Here is a 22,697-nt window from a genome sequence, read left to right as displayed (position 1 = left end):
GGTTTTAATTCCATATCTTGCTTTACGATTGCTTCTAACCACTAACTTCTGAATAACTACTTGGACCGACCTAAGTACTAATTCATAATTTCATATCCGGTCAAATGGGCGGCAAGCCACTTCCATCCGGTCACATGGGCAGCAAGCCACTCCCATCCGGTCACATGGGTGGCAAGCCACTCCCATAAAGGAGGCCATACCCACAGAGTAGGTTCCAACGATTTTTGAAACCCACCACTGCTGTAAATATAGGCCAGTTGCCAAGTGCCTGAATTTTGACCACATGACTCTTCAGTCAAGCACTGTAACAGTGCTAAGTACGAAGACCAGTTGCAAGTCGCTTTTTTGGGTACTGTTGGAACTTCAAACAGCTGCTAAATGAATGGTTAAAAAATGAGAATTACCTGCATGCTTAACATTGAAACAATAACTATGCAATGAGTTACATTTTTGTGTTCTGGGCACCAGTGGTCTTGTAGACAACTTTCATGGATGAGGAATTATCACAGAAAACGGGATCAGTGTTGAAGTACAATTAGAGACAAATTGTCCTCTCTCCCTCCTCCCCTTCCACTCACACCTGGGGAAAAATAATAGAGGGGAAACTGCCACAATGGAAAGCAATCTCTCTGTGTAGATGTAGGGTTTTTAATTAGAAAAATGAACTGTGGATAATGGATTTGCACCCTTCCTCTCTGCACTGTGCTCCAGTGTAATTTTCAGTGCCTGTCCCCACCTAATCATTTCAATTAAAACAGCAATCCTTGGGAGATGGATTCCATCATAGGAAACATAATATTGCTTTGTGCAAATGGAAATAGTTGATGCTCAAAGCAGGATATTTAATGTTCACCATCTCCATGACTGAGAATTTCATTACATTCAATACAGTGCATTATGTTGAATACAGTCTTCTAATCTTTCAGCAAAATTTTCAGGTTTCTGTCTTGATATTCTGTAGACATATTTTTCTACCGGAAAGTGCTAGGTTTCTAAAGAGTTGGGTGAAGACTCTTTAAAATTGGGTTACTTTTCTGGTTTCAACTGATTGTACCCCACACATGCCCACTAGTTTAATAACTATAATAAAGCAAGCGAAAGCTCAGCTGGGGGCAAATGGGATTGGCTTTTCAGGGAGAAAATGGGGTTGACACAAATCAGATGTCCATTTTACACAGTTTTCACTAGTGCAAAGCTATCATTAGATACGATGCTTGAATAGACTTCTCTGTCGAAACAAGACCCTTAGCTTCATGGGCAAAGCAATCATTTCCAAATGGATTCAGATGTTTTAATTAACAGTAGATGCCTGGAAAGACATGCTTTTTTTTAATTGGATACACTAGACTAGAGCATTTTATATCTGTAGATATTCCCCCATTTTAAAGTGCCATTCCGGACTCCTTGGTTCAAAATAAGACTCTGCTGAGTTGAATGGAGCTACTGTGTTTTCCCTAAAATAAGACAGGGTCTTATTTTCTTTTGACCCCCGAAATAAGCGCTTGGCCTTATTTTCAGGGAGGTCTTATTATTTTTGAGGTACAGGAGGCTGTGAGCATGGTCACCTCATGGCTGCTGTGTTGCGCGTCACTGGGCCTGCCATTCTTTTTGCGGTGGTCATTAGCCTGACAGAAGGGATGTGGTGGCTAGGGTTGCGGGAGTAGCTGTTAGGTAAGGGTGTGTGGGGTGCATGGGGCATGTTCCCCCCTTCCTTCCTCCCCCCTCCATCCTCACCTGATTGATTTGATTTATTCAGTTTGTATGCCGCCCTATTCTCGAGAGACTCAGGGCGGCATACAAACTGAATAAATCAAATCAATCAAATCAATCATCTTGTGTTGTTTGCGTGGCAAGCAACCAGAGGAAATGGCGGGGAGCGGCTGCACAAGCGGTTAAATATTTTTGGGGAGGGCTTATTTTTGTGCATGCGCTCAAAAGCCCGATTGGACTTATTATCCAGGGAGATCTTATTTTGTGGGAATCAGGGTACCTCCCAGATGGTGTCTTCTGTCTTTAGTATCAGACGGACTGTGCCTCTCACTACTAAGGGTTGGGAAATTCAAGAAAGCAAAAGTGTCAGGCTTGTTCTCCTGTCCTGCTTTGGAACGATCTAGAAATGATGAAATCTAGATATCTGAGCATGAGACTGTAGACAGCTTTATTGTTATAAACCACTTTAGTGTTGCAACTGCTGCTTGTCCTTTGGCTGAGATTTTAATAATAAAGGTAAGCAAATAAATAAGTAAATAAATATCTTTAAAAGAAACATTGAGAGCAAGAAGCTTCAGAGCAAGAAGCTATCTGCTTATTTACAAATGCAAAATGTATTACATTTGATTACAGCACAGCAGTGGGCTCTAGGTTAGCCACAACAGAAACTTGTTTAGAGTTTGTGTTTATGATGATCTTTGGTTCCTGAGTTTGATAAGTATGAGTGTGATTAATTGTTTGCATGTGTGCTTCCCTAACAAACCCAGTGGATTTCTGGAATCAGGTCACAGGGAAGTATTTATTTTATTTATTTATTTATTTATTTATTTGTCTTGTATGCCGCCCACTTCCGGAGGACTCCGGCGGCTCACAAAAGACAAGGGAAAAGGGGGAACGAGGCAAAGACAACATATTAAAAACAAAACCAACATTCACAATTTCCGTGGAGGTAGATGCTTCACAGCTCCCCCCAGCCTGCTGGAACAGCCAGGACTTGGTGGCTTTGCGGAAGGCCGGAAGGGTAGTAAGGGTCCGGATCTCAACAGGGAGCTCGTTCCAGAGGGCCGGAGCTGCAACAGAGAAGGCCCTCTCCCGGGGAGTCGCCAGCCGACATTGGCTGGCAGATGGAATCCGGAGGAGACCCAACCTGTGCGATCTAATTGGTCTGAGAGAGGTAATCGGCAGGAGGCGGTCTCTCAGGTACCCAGGTCCGATGCCATGTAGGGCTTTATAGGTAGCGACCAGCACCTTGAAGCGGATTCGGAGACTAATAGGTAGCCAGTGCAGCTCGCGGAGGATAGGTGTAACGTGGGTGTACCTTGGTGCACCCACAATCGCTTGCGCGGCTGCATTCTGGACTAATTGGAGTCTTCGAACACTCTTCAAGGGCAGCCCCATGTAGAGCGCATTACAATAATAAATTACTACTAATAAACTACTAATAAAGTAGTTACCCAAGAGAGTTTCTGCTGCCTTCCAGAATGTTGAGGTGCCAAATTTGACTTATAAAACTCAAAATGATTGAGACCAAGGTGTTCTACACTTCCTCTCTCATTTTTTTTTTTACAATCTGCCCAGGGCAATCATTTGGCATTGTCCTCTGTGACTCAAAATGGATTGTGAGACTTTGCACTTAATTAGTTGTTCACTAGCTGAAAAATGCCCTTTTCTGATAATCTCTCAAAGGAAAACTTTGGAAGAGGGAAGGTTGGATGGAATTGAATAACTATGCAGGGGGAGGGAATGGTGTTTAGCTTTCGGGTTCACCTTCTGAATAACAGTATTTCAAATTGCACCATTTGATTGTTGGCACAAGAAACACATGATACTCAAAATGAAGATGCATACTGCAATAGGAAGTCCAGAAGAAGAATAGTAAGCTCACACTAGGAATTATTTTTAAGGGCTAAGTGATTTGCAAGAAAGTTGAGTTTTCCCCCCCTTATATGCAAGCAAATATAAACAAATCAACGACAGCATTAAAAAAGAGCGTATTTCCAGTTGCACTATTTCCAAAAACGAGAGTGTGCACTCCCTCCTATTTAAAATTCCAGAATATATACTGCAAAGTCCACACCGTTTCTTTAAAAAATGTTAGCTAGCTGGCTAGTTTGTGGATCTTATTTGAGTATGCAAATTGTATACTCAAAAAAGATGGGGTTTGATATGGGTGTGATTCAAGACTGTGGGAGCTCCTTGAATTTATTTTTTTACTAAAACTTGAAACCAGATGCAAAAACAGTGACTGCAGCGTGAAAGGTAGAGCCAGGTACAAATTAGATGGATGAGAGAGAACAGGTCAGAGACAGATGCAAAATGGTGGCACAATGGGAAAGTCGCTTAAGTGTGATGGGAAGTATGGAAATGTGGATGGATGAATGAATGAATGAATGAATGAGGATATAGACAAGGCAAAAGTCTCCCCATGCACCACGAGCTTTAGTGAACTACATATGCAGTACAAATATGTAATTTACGTATGTAAATTATTCTAATTGTAAGGTTCTGATCAATTTATTAAATGGAAGGAAGTCTTGGTGTGTGTCTTTTTTTTAAAAAAAAAAACAACTGTGTGCCAAAAATGCTTACCAAAAAAGACTTGCCTTTTCATAGTGATTTACTCATCCTCTGCTACCATCCCGTGTGTCCCTAAATCCCACTGTTTGTAAACATTTCAGATAGTTGCAATATCTCAAATCAAGCAAATGAACGTGAATATTTCCCTACCTATAGAGGTTATATGGCTATATTCAGACATACGCAAATCTAGCTCCATCTCAGGAGAGACGTCCTCCAACCGAATTATGATTCCAGACAAGTAATTAACTAATTCATATTGCAGAGTTGCGATCTGGCAAACCACAGGGCAAATGCTGCCAACCCAAATAAACAGTACTTAGGCTCCTGTTCTTTCACGGTGCCACTCATCCAATTTGTTACTGACATATACACGTTTGAAGCCAACTGCTATAATCAAAATCAACATGTTCTGCTAGCACGGCAGCATCCGAATATAAGGGCACATAGCAGACCAAAAGTGACAGACGCTGAAATGGAAAATAGATTGCAACAGGAGGCATTATCCTGTCTGGATGACAAAAAGGGGAACATGCCAGTTGGCGGCGTGAGCCAATCTGCTTAAGAATCTAAATGAACCTCTCAGCCATTTAAATCATACTATTCACGTCTTCTTGCTTGTGAATAGCTAACCCGGAGATAGCATCTTGCTACTGACCAGCAGGCATTCACCAGAAAACAAACACCAGCATTTCATGGATGGAATAACGCATAATCCACTGGATGTGATATCTGAACACAAATTATCCAAATGAGAATCTACGACTCAGCACATCTTGTGGGGCACATTTCAAATATTTGTTGGTACACGGAGATTCTTTCACTTATTTATACTTTCACCAAGCTTTTCCAGCTGTAGAAAAAAGGGATTCATCTATTATGTTTTATTAACAGATCTTTATTTGGGAGAAGTGCCTCTCTCCTCAATACTGGATGCAATGGCTTAGTCAATGAAATTTATGTAAAACTAATTTTTCCTGATAAGATTCATTTACATTCTCTTCCACGGAAATGCTTTCTCTGGTAATCTAATGTTATGCAAAAATCAGAATTCAGAATTGTTCATAGTAATTTTGGTTTATGAGTGGCTTACTAAACTTCCTAAGCCATGTTTTCCTCTATTTCTCTTCATTAGCTTCAAATAATTAGGTCAGTCCAGAAGAATAAAATTGATCATATGATCAGGCCTAAGGGAATGGAAAATGCATTAGGGACATCTTGAATTGTGATTTCAAAATGCTGAATGCTTAAGTTATGTTTAATAACTACTTTATCCCACTTTTGATTAAATGATAAGCAAAAGTTTCATTCTGAAGGAAAACCCAAATTTTCTTTCTTAATATTATTGTTAAGCAAAAAATAATAATCCAAACCAAGACACAAAACATTGTTTAAAAATCAAGTTCCTATGGAAGGAACATTCTTTTTCCTTTATGCTGCGAGAGAGAGAGAGAGAGAGAGAGAGAGAGAGAGAGGGAGGGAGGGAGGGAGGGAGGGAGGGAGGGAGGGAGGGAGAGAGGGGGAGAGAGGGAGAGAGGGAGAGAGGGAGAGAGGGAGAGAGGGAGAGAGAGAGAGAGAGAGAGAGAGAGAGAGAGAGAGAGAGAGAGAGAGAGAGAGAGAGAGAGAGAGAGAGAGAGAGAGAGAGAGAGAGAAAGAAATTGTTGTTATTTTGCATCTCGGAATATGAGCCCAGTTCTCAGGAGAACTGTTTGCTATGTTGAAATAAAAAAAATTAGCAGGGTAATCAATTAGCCAAGCATCTGGGTGAAATTTTCTCACCTCTCTCAGAAGAAAATAAGTATTTATATTTGCAGAGAAATATATTCACATGTTGTGTGGCAGAATGAAAATGGAAAAAAACCAATAAAAAAAACTACTTTCACTCTAGCCTCATGAAGTATCTGCCAGGATACAGATGTAATTCCCCTCCTCTACCTTCATTGCCTATGAGCCTGAACTGTGTCTGGAATTGCCATCCATTCAGTGCAAAAATCTGAAACTGCTTCTGTATGCATGTTTAGCTAAATATACTTTCAGAGTGATTAGAGTGAGCCTTATCAGCCTCTCCATTATTAGGAGCTTATAGGTGTAACAGCCCTGTTCTCTCTATTCTTTTCTTCAAATGGGAGGAGAGATTACATTAAGAGGGTGTTACAAACACAAGTCTTTGCCTGGAACATCACATGTCCTTTTAAACTCACACCAGAGTGCTCTCTACCTTCATTCTGTGGGATGAAATTTCTTCATGGGGGAAACAAGCATTCAGTGTTTATATTATTGTTATTTATGAATACTTGTCATCCTTGGGTTATTAATGTGAGAATTCTCATTTCCCCTGTCCCCAGTAATATATTCCTGCTCATAAATGGCTCACAAATAAATGAAATGACAAAATAAACCAGGAAGTAAATTGTTTGCTGTAGTGGTTAAGCACAAGGGTGGAAACCAGGCGACTGAGTGGGTTAGCACAAAGCCAGTTTGGGTGACCTTCACCAATCCTTCCCTCTCAGCCCTAGCAAGCAGGTAAAAGAAAATAACTTCCAAAATCTTGCCAAGAAAACTGCAGGGACTTGTCCCAGGCAGTTAGTTACCAGGAAGAAAAGAAGAAAGATGAACTATAAAACTCCAGAGCATAAACTTTGGCTATGGTATCTAATCTTTGTAATTCTCCCCCCCCCCAAAAAAAATTCCCTTCTAGCCATCTGTTCTGGTTAGGTGCATGGATTCTGCACATTTGTAGCAGACTCTAGGAGTTATATTAATCTTGATTCAATGCCAACTCTAATTGGATTTAAAGATCCATGCCTCCCACAATTATCAATGGTGACTATAAACAGAACCTGAAAATAAGCTGGAATTTGATTATCCTAAGCAATATTTTTTTTTTGCAGAATTATAATGTGAAATATTAATCAGCAAATGTTGTTACCCTCACATAGTTGAACTGTCTGGGGAGTCCCCCCCCCACTTCTATTTAATTGTGTCCGATTCTCTGACACTACCTGGACAAGTGTCTGTACTTCTGTTGGCATGGTTTTTCAGAACTGTTTTGCCATTGCCTCCAACCTAGAGTTGAGAGGTGGGACCGGCTCAAGGCCACCCAACTGGCTTTGTGTACAAGCGGGTCTAGAACTCACAGCCTTTTGGTTTCTAGCTTGATGCCTTAACCACTATACCAAACAAGCTGAAGAATAAAATAACCCTATTCTCAAAAATGGGATATGACCAGCAGCTACAAGAAAATTTGGTTCTCATTGACCAACTGCCTACAATGTGCACTGTGGGGGAATATGTAGATGAAAGTTGGTGGTTGACTGATAGCATTGGGTTCCCATTCATGGCTGAATGCATTCAAAACCCCACATTTATTGACTCACCTGAATCTTTGAGAAACATACCTGTGCTTTTATAACTAACTGTGTTGAAGAAGCTAGTTATAAAGCAGTTAAAAAGTAAAATTATGTGACATAAATAGCAAACAACTGTTTTCTTTTCTTCTCTGTCTTTCTCTAATTACAATAATAAAAGGGAATGTTAATGCATATCTTGGAGATTTTCAATTAGAAATTTTAATTTGGATTAGAAATGACAAACAATTGTCCCCCCCCCCCCCTGTCTTTCAATTATAAAAACAAAAGGGAAGGTTAACATATATTCTGGTGATTATTAACTAGAAATGTCAATATTTTTTCTTTTCTCTTTAGATTGTCTTAGATTTTAAATGGTCATTTTGTTAACACATATTAATAGATTGTTGTTTAGAGATTGTTGCTTTTTGCGTTTGTGGAGAGAAAAATATAAATAACCTTTAGTTAACTATAATAATAACAAAGATATGTTAGAGAGAGGAAATATTAGATGTCCTACTAATTGACTTTATTTTTTTTCTTAGAATATGTTATAAAGATATAAAGATATGACATATTGACTGGAACTGGGGGAAGGGAAAAAAAATAAAAAATGCCAGCAGGTGGTTGTGTTTTTAAAATCTTAACTAAATGAAAATTGTGGTATGGTGATAGTAAAATATATAAATTTTTAACATATACAATTTAAACTGAATGGAATATATGTGATTGTGGACAGAACGCACGAAATGTACTTGTGACCAATGGATACGCTTTCTACAAGATGTAATGAAAGATGATACTTTTCTTTTTGTGTTTTTTTTCTGTAATAAAACTAATGAAAAATTTTTATATATAAAAAAGTAAAATTACATCAATTCAATGGAACTCTGCACTACCTGTGGTTTAGTCTTCAATAGAAATAAGATAAGGTCATGAACTTAAAGCAGAAACATTTAAGTCATATTCATTCATTTAAGTCAAACCTGAACCTCTTACTTGACAAGATTACCACTCCATATTACTCTAGGCAAGCAACACAAGACCTCTTGAATTTCTCTTGCTTCTTCAGTTCTAACAAAGTAATCATGTCCTTGCGGGACTGAAGTACTGAAGCAGGAATTTCCTGTCATCACCCTCCAGTCTCTTTCCTTTCTCCTTATTAAAACAAGCTTTCAACTTAGTCTCTTAGGTGAGAAATGTTATTGTTACTATTGTTTCTCGCTGTAACAATAAACCATAGTGGAATCCTTGGTGGTCTCCCAGCTAGCTTGATTGTTTGCTTGCAGACATTTCATTACCCAACTAGGTAACACTGACAGTGCTGCTTAGTGTGGGGTCTGTTACAATAGCTTGCCCTGCGCTCTACATGGGGCTGCCCCTGAAAAGTGCTCGGAGACTACAGTTGGTCCAGAATGCAGGCGCGCGAGCGATATCGGGTGTACCTAGATACACCCATGTTACACCTATCCTCCGCGAGCTGCACTGGCTTCCTATTGGTCTCCGAACGCGCTTCAAGGTGCTAGTCATTACTTTTAAAGCCCTACATGGCTTAGGACCTGGCTATCTGAGAGACCGCCTCCCGCCATTCACCTCCCAACGACAAATAAGATCTCACAGGTTGGGCCTCCTCCGGGTGCCGTCAGCCGGACAATGCCGGCTGGTGGCCCCTCGGGGGAGGGCCTTCTCTGTAGCTGCTCCGGCCCTGTGGAACAATCTACCCGTAGAGATCCAGACCCTCTCTTTCAGCCTTCCGAAAAGCCACCAAAACCTGGCTGTTCCAGCAGGCCTGGGGCTGTTGAACAATGTCCAGCCCCACTTAGACGGAATGGATGCTGTGTTGTTTTAAAATTGTATCTTTTTATTTCTAATTTTTTAACTTTTATCTTGTCTCTGTAAGCCACCCAGAGTCCTACGGGATTGGGCGGCATACAAATTTATTAAATTACTAATTACTAAATTATTGAGGATGTGGGTCCCCCCCCCGCCGGAAAGTTACCCTCTATAAGCAGTGCACCGTCACTAGCATCAAGCTCAAGAGAGCCCCAAGGACTCCACTGTTCAACCCTGAGTTAAGATACTCTCTTCTACTGGATAAATCATAGTCTTGCTCAAAACAAGGGAGAGCAGAAGACTGACAAAGAACTGATCGTAATAACTTGAGAAGGAGGAAAATCTTGGGTTGATTTGGTCTTGAGTTCTCCTCCAATTTAAATAACAAGCAACCTCCTGCAGATGAAAGCATTAGAAAGCTGGAGAGAGAGTTTACATTGTAAACATGGTTCAGCCATGCATCAAGTTGCACAAAGAAGGGGAAGGAAGGCTTTGCCAACACGGAAGCCAATGATAATAGAAGAAACTAACAGTTCTTACGCAATGTGTCAGAAGCCCAGCATTAGGATTTTGCTAAGCAGCAACGACAGTCACTCTACATTCACCAAGTAGCCTTAAAATGTTCTGTTTCCTTTATCCACAAATTACCAGATTCAGAATAATGATTTATATGAGCCACTATGCTATATATTTGCCTATGTCGTTCCTTTCCCCCGCATCATGATCCTTATTTGCATTTCATCATTGGGGATGCCAGGTATTTTGCAACCTGACATTTAAAGATTAAAAGACTTATTGTGAACTGCATAGCTAAATACACATACATACATACATACATACATACATACATACAAACATACATACATATATTTGTTAGATTTGTGCTGATAAATAAATAAAGGGAGACTAGTATAGATATATTTCAAGCTATTTAGCTCTCATCAGCTAGCCATACCCTTACTTAAGTATATATATATACTTAAAGTCACAACCCCTGGTATGCCCAAGTGTGGGAGGAAGGTCACACTTCCACTCTCTGTCATTAGGCTCGTCACAAGAGTCCATCCAGACAGAAACCCAATATTTTTACTGTTGCCTTTGTTATATTTGTGTTTTTATTTGTGCTGATAAATAATTTATTTATTTATCCTTTATTTATTTATCAGCACAAATAAAAACATATATATATATATATATATATATATATATATATATATATATATATATATATATATATATATATATATATATATATATATATATATATATATATATATATATATATACATATATACATATATACATATATACATATATACATACACACACACACATATATATATATTACAACCCCCGGTATGCCCAAATATGGGAGGAAGATCACTACTTCCATTCTCTGTCCTTTGGCTCGTCACAAGAGACCATCCAGACAGAACCCAATATTTTTTTACTGTTGCCTTTTTGTTACATTTGTTATATTTGTGCTGATAAATAAATAAAGGGAGACTAGTATAGATCTATTTCAAGCTATTTAGCTCTCATCAGCTAGCCATACCCTTACTGGGATTCGGATATACAGCACAGGTTCGAATCCCAGTAAGGGTATGGCTAGCTGATGAGAGCTAAATAGCTTGAAATAGATCTATACTAGTCTCCCTTTATTTATTTATCAGCACAAATAAAACACACACACACACACACACACACACACACACACACACACACACACATATATATAAATATATTTAAAAAAGAAGGGTCTCCCACGTTAAGCTTGATTTCTTGGCAATACTACAGGAGCAGTATGCTCTCACTTTCTTTTAGGATTTTTTTTAAAAAACAAACTCCTACATTTCGCCTACATTTTAGGATTTTCTGGTAGTCTTCCATACATATACTGACCAGAGCCAATCTGCTTAGCTTTTTTGAGATCAACCAAGGTTGCTGAAGAATTGTCACTTTCTTTCCCCCTAGAATTTCTTTTATAAAACTCCTATTTCATTCCATACTTTGTTTAACTTCTCCCAGCTCCTAGATCAAGCTATTAAATGGAAAAGTAAAATAACTTTGGTGTTCATGGCAACAGTAGAGGTACAACAGAGGCAGCTATGAAAGGATTTTCTGAACTCTGTGGCTTTAGGAAAGATTGAAGAAGAACTCACTTAAGGATATGTAAAATTGTCTGAGAGATGAAATGGAAAAAAAAAGGCAAGAGTTATTTCAAACTCTAAGTATGAAATGCTTTAATTTCAAACCCGGACAAACAGTTTTTAACTTTAGCTAAGCTCCACTTGATTACAGTTCCAAAATCATTGATAATATACATTTTAAAATATTCTGATATATATTATACATATATACTAGGTTGAGAATTTTGGTTGCCAAAATACACCTCCCAAATTGTATTTGGCTTATCTGTGATTGGGCATATTTTAAATATATACTGCAATACTTTCTTAAAATACCATTACATCCCATATGTACTCATGTATATGCCCATCATTGGATAAGCAAACACTCGAGTTTTAAACCAAAATACCTTAAAGACTGCACCACGCACAGATAAACCGATTGTGAAAAATCATAACCAATATTTTGAGAGTTTGTTTATTCACAGGTGGTGCAATTTTCAAAATATTTTGGTTAAAAATGTGAAGGCTGGCTTTTCTGTGGATGGGCTTATATGCAAGTATATACAGTAATGTTTGTAGTCTGGGCAGAGTGAAGCAGTTGCCTCAGGGAATAGAAGCTGACTACTGAGTCAGTCAGATGGAGGACAAAGGCATACAATTCATCACAACCTAACTTCTGCCTCCTAAACTAGTGGGCTATGCTTCTCTCTCTAGGTGCAATGGAAGAATCAATCCTATTGTTAGCGTTTGCCAATTTTTTAAAATTCCAGTTGCAGTCCAAATGGACCTATCTTGTCCATCATGAGAGACAACAAAATGCATTGGTGTAGCCCTACCTATGATCTAAAAACAAGGCACCAGACCAGTGGTGGGTTTCAAAAAAGTTTGGAACCTACTCTGTGGGTGTGGCCTCCTTTGTGGGAGTGGCTTGCTGGCCATGTGACCTGGTGGGAGTGGCTTGCCGGCCATGTGTTCTCTCTCTCTCTCTCTCTCTCTCTTTCCTTCCTTTTGTCTCTCTGTCCCTTTCTTCTTTTTTTCTTTTATCTCTCTCTCATTCTTTTTCTTTCTTTTTTTCTTTTTTCTTTATTTATTTCTCCCCCCTCTCTCTTTCCTTCCTTTTGTCTCTCTGTGGCTTGCCGGCCATGTGTTCTCTCTCTCTCTCTCTCTTTCCTTCCTTTTGTCTCTCTGTCTCTTTCTTCTTTTTTTCTTTCATCTCTCTCTCACTCTTTTTCTTTCTTTTTTTCTTTATTTCTCTCTCTCTCTCTCTCTCTCTCTCTCTCTCTCTCTGTCAGTCTCTCTCTCTCTCTCTCTCTGTGTGTGTGTGTGTGTGTGTGTGTGTGTGGCAGTGGTGGGTTTCAAAAATTTTTGGAACCTCTTCTGTAGGTGTGGCCTGCTTTCCGGGTCCACTGGTGGAACCTCTTCTAACCGGTTCGGTAGATTTGGCGAACCGGTTCTACCGAATAGGTGTGAACTGGTAGGAACCCACCTCTGCACCAGACTCTCAACGAAATCAGTTCAATGCATGTTTAAAAAGCTTGATTTTGCTTTACCAGCTTTTCAAACAGCCTTCATCCCCAACTGATCAGATAAGCTGGATTTGTTTCTCCGTAAAACAGAGGGGGAGAGTTTCTGTCACTGTGACAACATATTAAGAAATGTGTTTCTGGACTCTCTCTTGACCGGGCATGATATTACCTACATATTATAATCAGGGAACTTTATATAAGTCCAATATAAAGCATTAAAAAAATCACACTATGTCAATATGTGTCCTGCGAGATGCAAGAGACAGGCCATCCACAGCAAACGCTAGATCTGATTTGATATAGCAGGTATACCTCTGAGCTAACCTGGAAACCCTCCCTTGTTCTATAATCTGGGCTCAATGGAAATTCTCTGAACTCTTACAATCAAATGGTAGCCGTCCAATCAACAGGAGAGATCTCACAGCTGTGGGAAGCTGCTGAAGTCAGAAACTCAAGAGATGGGTATAGTTCCCTTATTGCATCTGCCCACCTCACCAAACTCAGCAGAGAGAGCATGCTGCAGGTCCCATCAACTAGGGAGCTATACTTGGCAGGTCCTAGGCCTTTTCTTCTGTGGCGCTTGCTTCAAGGCGTTCTCTGCCTTGAACTTTATCCATTTGGCTTTATCCATTTTACTTTCCCAAAGTACATCAAGACCCAGAGGTGGGTTCCTACCAGTTCGCACCAGTTCGGTAGAACCGGTTCGTCAAATCTACCCAACCGGTTAGAAGAGGTTCCACCAGTGGACCCAGAAAGCAGGCCACACCTACAGAAGGGGTTCCAAAAAAATTTGAAACCCCCCACTGACACACGCACACAACACACACACAACACACACACAGACAGAGAGAGAGACTCACACAGAGAAAGAGAAAGAAAGGAAGAAATAAATAAATAAAAAGAAAGAAAGAAAAGTGAGAGAGAGATGAAAGAAAAAAAGGAAAAAGGGACAGAGAGACAAAAGGAAGGAAAGAGAGAGAGGGAGAGAGAGATAGAGAGAGAAAGAAAGAAAGAAAACACATGGCCGGCAAGCCACTCCCACCAGGTCACATGGCCGGCAAGCCACTCCCACAAAGGAGGCCACACCCACAGAGTAGGTTCGAAATTTTTTTGAAACCCACCACTGTCAAGACCCCAGAAGAACGTTGAAACGTTGAGGTGGTTCCACTGTTATTAACACTTGCTCTTCTCCCCCACAAAAATCGCACCCCCACCAGCCAGCTTTCGCCTTGGAAAGAAGTGCTGCGGGTGGCAGGATGTGTGGTAAGAAAAAGTGGTGAGATAAAGTTATGGAGTAATTCTGAGGTGCTGTAGATGGAGGAAAGAAACTTCATGGCCAAGCAGAAAAGACGATGATTAACATATTGATACATAAAAAAGAGAAGGTAGCCTCCTCTTTCACCCCCTGATCTATCACTATCAGCTAGAACTAATTAGATCATGCCTTGAAGACCTCCCAGAAGCTACAACTGGTCCAGATTGTAGTGGTATGTGCCATGATGGGCACCCTTAGGTTTACCTCCATAACACCTCAATTATACAAGCTGCTCTAACTCCCAGTTTCCTTCCAGGTACATTTCAAGGTTCTGGTTAATAGCAATAGCAATAGCAGTTAGACTTATATACCGCTTCATGGGGCTTTCAGCCCTCTCTAAGCGGTTTACAGAGTCAGCATATCACCCCCACAGTCTGGGTCCTCATTTCACCCACCTCGGAAGGATGGAAGGCTGAGTCAACCTTGAGCCGGTGAGATTTGAACCGCTGAACTGCAGATAACAGTCAGCTGAAGTGGCCTGCAGTACTGCACCCTAACCACTGCGCCACCTCGGCTCTTAATACCCTTAAAGCCCTGTATAGCATAGGGCAGGTTATCTGCTGGATCACCTCTCCCAGAGGACATCTACCTGTCCTAGCAGATCATAGGCTGAGCACACTCCTAGTCCCTTCTCTTAAATATTGCTACATTATGGGATCTAGGAAGTAGGCCTTTTCCAGGGCAGTCCCTCCCACTGTGGAACACTCTTCCATTTGATGTTTGGCAAGGCTCTACCTTCCTAGCTTTCCGAAAAGCACTTAAGGCCTGGCTTTCCTCCCAAGCCCTGGGATAGGGTGAGGTGGATCAGTGGATTGAACAAGGACGCTTGAAGTTCAACTCTGGTGACAGGGTAATTTAAAAAAAAAAATGTTTATGGTTTTAATGGATTTATGTACTATGCTGTTTTTACTTACGTTATTTTAATTGTTGATCGGGAGCTGCACAGAGTTCAACATAAAGACGGGAGGCTGGTGTACGTGCTTTAAATAAATAAATAAATCAGACAAACTTCAGGTAAAGGCAGGAACATCTTTTTCTTGTTTCCCGCATTTGCAATGCTCGTACACTGCTTCTGAGCATGGGAATCTCATTTAGCCAATTTCCACTCAGGAAAAAAAGAAATAAAACTAAAACCCTGTAGCAACATTATAAATGGATTTCCCAGAGTTAATAGCAATAGCAATAGCAGTTAGACTTATATACCGCTTCATAGGGCTTTCAGCCCTCTCTAAGCGGTTTACAGAGTCAGCATATTGCCCCCAACAATCCGGGTCCTCATTTTACCCACCTCGGAAGGATGGAAGGCTGAGTCAACCCTGAGCCGGTGAGATTTGAACAGCTGAACTGCAGAACTACAGTCAGCTGAAGTAGCCTGCAGTGCTGCATTTAACCACTGCGCCACCTTGACATTAAAAACTGATGTCACCCCTTTGCTAAAACAAAGGGCCCCTTCCTGGATCGGGATGCCCTGTGCACAGTCACTCATGCCCTCATCCTTTCTCGCCTGGACTACTGTAATGCTCTCTACACGGAGCTGCCCTTGAAGAGCACCCGGAGGCTCCAGCTGGTCCAGAATGCGGCCACGCGGGTTGTTATGGGGGTACCTAGGTGCTCCCATGTTACACCTCTTTTAGGTGGTCTGCACTGGTTGACGGTTGTTTTCCGGGTGCGATTCAAGGTGTTAATTATGATCTTTAAAGCGCTCCATGGCTTTGGCTCAGGGTACTTGCGAGACCGCCTACTGCCACCGGTAGCCTCCCACCATCCAGTACGATCCCACAGAGTCGGCCTCCTTAGGGTGCCGTCAGCCAGGCAGTGTCGGCTGGCGACCCCCAGGGGGAGAGCCTTCTCTGTGGAATGAGCTGCCCCCAGAGCTTCGCATAATCCCCGACCTCCGGTCCTTCCGGCGCGCCCCCGGAGCTTCGCATAATCCCCAACCTCCGGTCCTTCCGGCGCGCCCTAAAAAGTTGGCTTTTTCAGCAAGTCAGCCTGGCCTGAATAGAATAAATTAAAATGTTAATTTTAAATTGTTAATTTTAATTTAATCCTAAATTTGATTTAAATTGTCAATGGAAGGTTATTGGATTGCCTATTTAATCTTTTTAAACTTTTGTTATATGTGTTTCTATGTTGTACGCCGCCCTGAGTCCTTTGGGAGAAGGGTGGCATATAAGTCCAATAAAACCAAACCAAACCAAACCCAATCACTTACCAGTGAACTGCAGTGGACTTTCCTTGTGGTAATCTAGGTGACTAACTTAAAAACAGCAACAACAGCAAGAAACCTCAAATAGATTTTAAGATGAGGACAAATGCCCAGATAACTGTTCTCTTTGGGCCGTTACGCGCAAGTGAACAACTTCATGCTCACTTAGAAAACCATCAGCTATGGAGTTGCCTTTCACAAAATATTGTCTTTGCCTATGAATTGTAGAGTTGGGCAGAAGGGGGCCATGACAACAGATTGAAGACTTAACACTTAAAAGGAATAATGATAAGCAATGGGCTTATTCAGAACATCATCCCACTCATTGGGAACGTTCACTTTCGCCATTAATGGCACCGAGCAAGTGACTGAACAGAGATGTGGATAAAATTTAAAGCAGTCACTCTCAGTTTGATCATTAATAATTGTTCCACTACTTGCTGCAGTGTTGGTATCTTAACTCAATTATATGCTTTATGATGTCACATGTGCGGGTACTTTAAGGTAATGATGGCGTTTTTAATCAGAAAGCAATCTGGTATAATTTTTGTAATGTATGAGCAAACTGGAGCCAACTAAATTTGCTTTTAAAGTGCAATTAATAAAAACAGGCTATTATGCCCTCAGGGTAATCTACCAGTTTCACAAAAGATACGCTGTGGCATAAATAATGAGCAAATTTTCAGGTTAATCTATTTTTATTATTTTTTTTGCTTTGCAGAAGCAAAAGATTGCAGGGAATTAGTAAACATAGCCCAAGGGAATAGAAAATTAAAGGGCAAGAAGGGCCAGTTTGCGCATTCCTATATATTGCTACAGGACACCTCAATGTTGCATGCACATTGTTACCTCTACTTAGAAGGATTGCATCTGAAGTCTTGTGACGTTTCAGCCTGTGTACATTCCTTGCCATTAGGAAAAGTGAAACGGCAACCTCTGACGGCAGAATCTGAGGGCAGGGTGTGTTGGTGAGGCCCTGGCTGACAGAGCAAATTAGAATAGCAATAGCAATAGCAATAGCAGTTAGACTTATATACCGCTTCATAGGGATTTCAGCCCTCTCTAAGCGGTTTACAGAGTCAGCATATCGCCCCCAATAACAATCCGGGTCCTCATTTTACCCACCTCGGAAAGATGGAAGGCTGAGTCAACCCTGAGCCGGTGAGATTTGAACAGCCGAACTGCAGTCAGCTGAAGTAGCCTGCAGTGCTGCATTTAACCACAGCGCCACTTTGGCTCTCACAACATGGTCTGCGCACCTCAGAAGACCATTTCATTGCTAGTATTAAAGAGTATTAATAAATTTATTAATAATAAATTTAAAATTTATTATACTAAAAAGCATTAATTTTAATATAAAATGAATAATTAATTAACTGATTAAGTATTAATCGGTTTCCACACACGGAATCACTTTCTGCTCAAGGAGCCAAATACCTGGCTGTGTATGTGCGTGTCAATGAACTAACAATTGTGTTTCAATCCTCCGAACTGAGGGAAGAGTCATCACTTGTCAAGAGAATCATTCCGTCCCTGTTTCTTCCTTTCTGAAAGGCTCTTGGCTTCACGTTACAAATGTCTCATCTTTAGTGCTGCTTCAGAGTATTATCCGCTGGACCATTCTGCCCTACCTTTTGTAAGCTGTTAAGCCCAGAGTACAATTTCAGTTTATTTGCCAAGTGATTACACAGCCCCATCAGAAAGGAAATCTGTGATGATGAATCAGGAATCCAGACACAGCCATCTGTCACATCTAATAAATGTAAGTGAGCCATGTGAATGTTTGGTCATTGTTGTAATGAGCAATTAAAATAGGAATGAGGGATTTTAAAGCAAGAGGTAAGTGATTTATGGAGGCTTCTGTGATACACTGGGTTGGTTTAAAGGGTTTAGGCCTGTGGTGCTGTCTGTGTGCTGTGAAGACTTTTATTTGTTTAGCTGCAGATTGGTCCTTTAAGGATGACTCAACATCTTTAACTTGGTTACAGCAATGGATTTCAGCTGTGCTTTGAAAATGCCCAGTTTAATTAATCTCAGAAATTCAATCTGGATTCAAGATGCTACTTTCCCCAGAAAAAAGAAAAGACTCTATGAATTTAAATAGGCAAGAATGATGGAATGGAAAAAGAGTACAATTCGATAAGGTGATGGGATTTTGCCCTTTTTATCTTAATTAGATAAAATTAGGTTCTCCTACTCTTAACAATTTCTTCTTTCCTACATAGAGGGGAGTATTGCCAAAAAAAAAAAAGCTTTTCACTGATTGAATACTTTCCATTGATTTCCTAGCCCACCAATGAGGATAGACCAAATTGATTCAAAGGTCTGCATAGTGTTGGGACTTTTACTGAAGAACATAATCAACAATACTGCACAAAAGAGGGCCTTTCTATCTATTTAAGTGTCATATACCTGGCAATCATAAGACAAAATAAAATACAGTGTGAATTCACTAAGGCCTTGACATGTCTGGGGTGATCCAATTCAAGAGAGATGCAAACAAGTGTACAAAGATTTAGGGGTCATCAACATAGTGTTTAGAAGATGCTTCAAATGATGGATAGAATCCAGGGAAGGCACTATTGATTTTCTTACACTATTCCCAAAGCACAAGGGTGCCTTTGAAGTACAGCTGATGCTTGGTGGAGGTTGTTTAGTTTGTGAATATAAACACCTTTTATAACATCTAAATAGGGCTCTTTTTATTTACTTATTTATTATTTATTTATTTATTTGTTTATTTATAAAATTTATATGCTGCCCAATCCCGAAGGACTCCGGGTGGCTTACAAAAGAGAGAGAGAGAGAGAGAGAGAGAGAGAGAGGGAGGGAGGGAGGGAGGGAGGGAGGGAGGGAGGGAGAGAGAGAGAGAAAAGACACATAATGAACACATAACGAAAAAAACGGTTTAAAACAGCAACACCTCATACATTCATTCTAATCGGGGCTGGACCTCAACAGTGAGGTCAACAGCCCCAGGCCTGCTGGAACAGCCAAGTTTTTACAGCTTTCCTGAAGGCCATGAGAGTGGGTATGGTCCGGATCTCTGGGGGTAGCTGATTCCAAAGAGTTGGAGCAGCCACAGAGAAGGCTCTCCTCCGGGGGCCCGCCAGCCGACACTGTCTGGCTGACTGCATCTGAAGGAGGCCCAATCTGTGGGATCTTACTGGCCGCTGGGAGGTATGTGGCAGTAGACGGTCTCGAAGGTACGCTGGCCCTAAGTCATGTAGGGCTTTAAAGGTAATAACCAACACCTTGAATTGCGTCCGGAGACCAATTGGTAGCCAGTGCAGCTCGCGGAGGACAGGTGTAACGTGGGTGTACCTCGGTGCACCCAATATCGCTCGCGCGACATTTTCCTGCTTCCTGGTACACTTAACTCTTCTACAATTTTCATCGCCTCCCAGTTTTCTGATCTTTCCTTTCCTTTTGGTGCAGATGTCTCTTCCACTTATCTTATAGCCACCTTCTTTTACTTTTCATTTTTGCTATTCCAGATAAATGCAGCATGGGGAATATATCTCTACGAGTATGAACTTGCATCCTGCATGGAATAGCAGCAGAGTGCTTTACAGCCCTCTTTAAGCAGTCTACAGAATCAGCATATTGCTCTCAACAAACTGGGTCCTCATTTTACTGACCTTGGAAGGATGGAAGGTTGAGTCAACCTTGAGCCGGTCAGGATCGAATTCCTGGAGTGAGCAGTGATTCAGCCCTGCAGTACTGCATTCTAACCACTGAGCCACCACGACTCTAATGCTTGAGAAGGGAGAATAGTTTTTGCTAGATATCTAAATTCATCACTTACAGGTTTTAAAGTTAGCCTCAGGGATGTTGGTTACCCATACCAGGATTGACAAATGGAATTATAAGACAATTGAGCAATGGGATTTATAGGTACTATAGAATGATAAAAATTAAATACCATCCCCAAGAAAACATAAATTGAGATTTGAAAGAGACACCTATAACAATAGAAAAAGAAAGGAAGGGAAGAAGGAAGGAGAGGAGAGGAGGAAGGAAGTAGTAAAAGGAGGGAAGAAGGAAGGGAAAGGAGAGGAGGATGGAAGGGAGAGAAAGAGAAGGAGAGATAGTAGGAAAAGAAGAGGAAGAGTGGAGGAGAGGTAAGGGAAGAAGAAAGAGATAAGGAAAGGTGGGTGGAAGGGAGAGAAAGAGAAGGAGAGGAGGGAGGGAGGGAGAAAAAGAGAAGGAGAGAGGGTAGGAGAAAAAGAGAAGGAGAGAGGGTAGGAAGGGGAAGAGAGAAGGTAAGAGTAGGAGAGAGGTAAGGGAAGAAAGAAGGGGAAGGAGAGGAGGAAGGAAGGAAGTAGAGAAGGAAGGGAGAGAGAAAAGAAAAGTAAGAAAAAATAAGGTGATGCCATAACAGACGCTTGGGATGGTAAACAATACAATCCAAACTGTACTCTATAATCTGTTAAATGGAATAACAATAGTATAAGATTTGCAAAGAAAAATAATAACCATGTGAATGTATACCTAGAATTGTATGTAAGAGAATAAATGATAGTAAGAATATATAGCACATTATAGATAAACAATGTTTGGTTATAAACAGCTAAGTATAAATAAATATAGAATTGTACATAAAAATGGATAACGAATAAGGAGACCATGAATGCAAGATAGAAATATATAGAAGGGAAAACACTAACTGCAAAGAAACTGATATGGAACTGCTGTATGATATATGATGGAACTTTTCGTTGTCTTAAGTCATGTGTTTGTTCTTGTTGATGTGTTTATGTGTGTAAAATAAAAACTTAAAAAAAAGAATGATAAAAATTGTCTGATGGTATTCGGAAGATGGAGACAGAAGAGAGAGAATAGGTTTATTTCTACTACTTCTTGATTACTTATTTTATTAATTTACTTATTTTATTAATCTACTGGTTCTTGTTTATTTGATTTATAGTGTAGCATCTTACTCAAAGTACTCAAAGAAGCTGGTGCTTATCATGTTCACACCAAATATCTGTTTACTCAGTTTTTACTATTTTGTAAATAAGCGTTCTACTGCTATCAAACCTGGGTAATTATCTGTGAAACTCATTTGCATGGATGGTTTGAGCACTTAGCTGGATACTTCTGCTGTTAGCACAGTGAGATCTTGACAGATTATTTGAAAAAAAAATGATAGAAAACTGTCCCCACAGATCTCCTTAGGCAGACACTGCTATATAACTGCAAGATGAATTGCAGACCTCTGTCATATTAGCTAACCATTCCTTTCACAACAGACTAATGCAAGTTATTCTGACCTTAATTTTCCTGAAATCCCCTCATGGCGGTTTCAGTTAAAATTAGAGCCAACCATAATTACATCCAAATGTACAGCTGCACAGACTTTGGAGACATCGTTGTGTGAGTTCTTACAGAAGACAGAATAGAGCTACAACGAAATACAGATATATCACCTCTGTGGTAAAGTCGTGGATTTCTGTGTAATCTTCTACTACCTACTTTCAAGTATTTTAAAAATACTTTTTAAAAATTACCTCTATATCTATATGTATGTTGTATGAATGTAGGTACATATGTGTGTGTGTATTTTATATATCTCTATATCTATCTATCTATCTATCTATCTATCTATCTATCTATCTATCTATCTATCATTATCTATCTATCTATCTATCTATCTATCTATCTATCTATCCATCTATCTAATCTCTATATCTATCTAATCTCTCTCTCTCTCTCTCTCTATCATCTATCTATCTATCTATCATCTATCTATCTATCTATCTATCTATCTATCTATCTATCTATCTATCTATCTATCTATCTATCTATCTATCTATCTATCTAATCTCTATATCTATCTATCTATCTATCTATCTATCTATCTATCTATCTATCTATCTATCTATCTATCTATCTATCTATCTATCATTATCTATCTATCTATCTAATCTCTATATCTATCTAATCTCTCTCTCTCTCTCTATCATCTATCTATCTATCTATCTATCTATCTATCTATCTATCTATCTATCTATCTATCTATCTATCTATCTAATCTCTATATCTATC

General features: G+C 40.1%; 1 protein-coding gene across 1 annotated transcript in view; it reads right to left on the bottom strand.

Annotated features, from left to right (window-relative positions):
* Positions 1-22,697, bottom strand: part of TMEFF2 (transmembrane protein with EGF like and two follistatin like domains 2) — a 300,142-nt gene that overhangs the window by 129,557 nt on the left and 147,888 nt on the right. The gene's annotated exons all lie outside the window — the stretch shown is intronic.

Source organism: Thamnophis sirtalis, unplaced genomic scaffold (genome assembly GCF_051295495.1).
Source record: "Thamnophis sirtalis isolate CommonGarterSnake01/CBP01778 unplaced genomic scaffold, rThaSir2_p1.2 scaffold_1, whole genome shotgun sequence".
NCBI classification, from domain to species: Eukaryota; Metazoa; Chordata; class Lepidosauria; order Squamata; family Natricidae; genus Thamnophis; species Thamnophis sirtalis.
The sequence above is the reverse complement of the archived record's forward strand: the minus strand, read 5'-3'. Positions and strand labels throughout refer to the sequence as shown.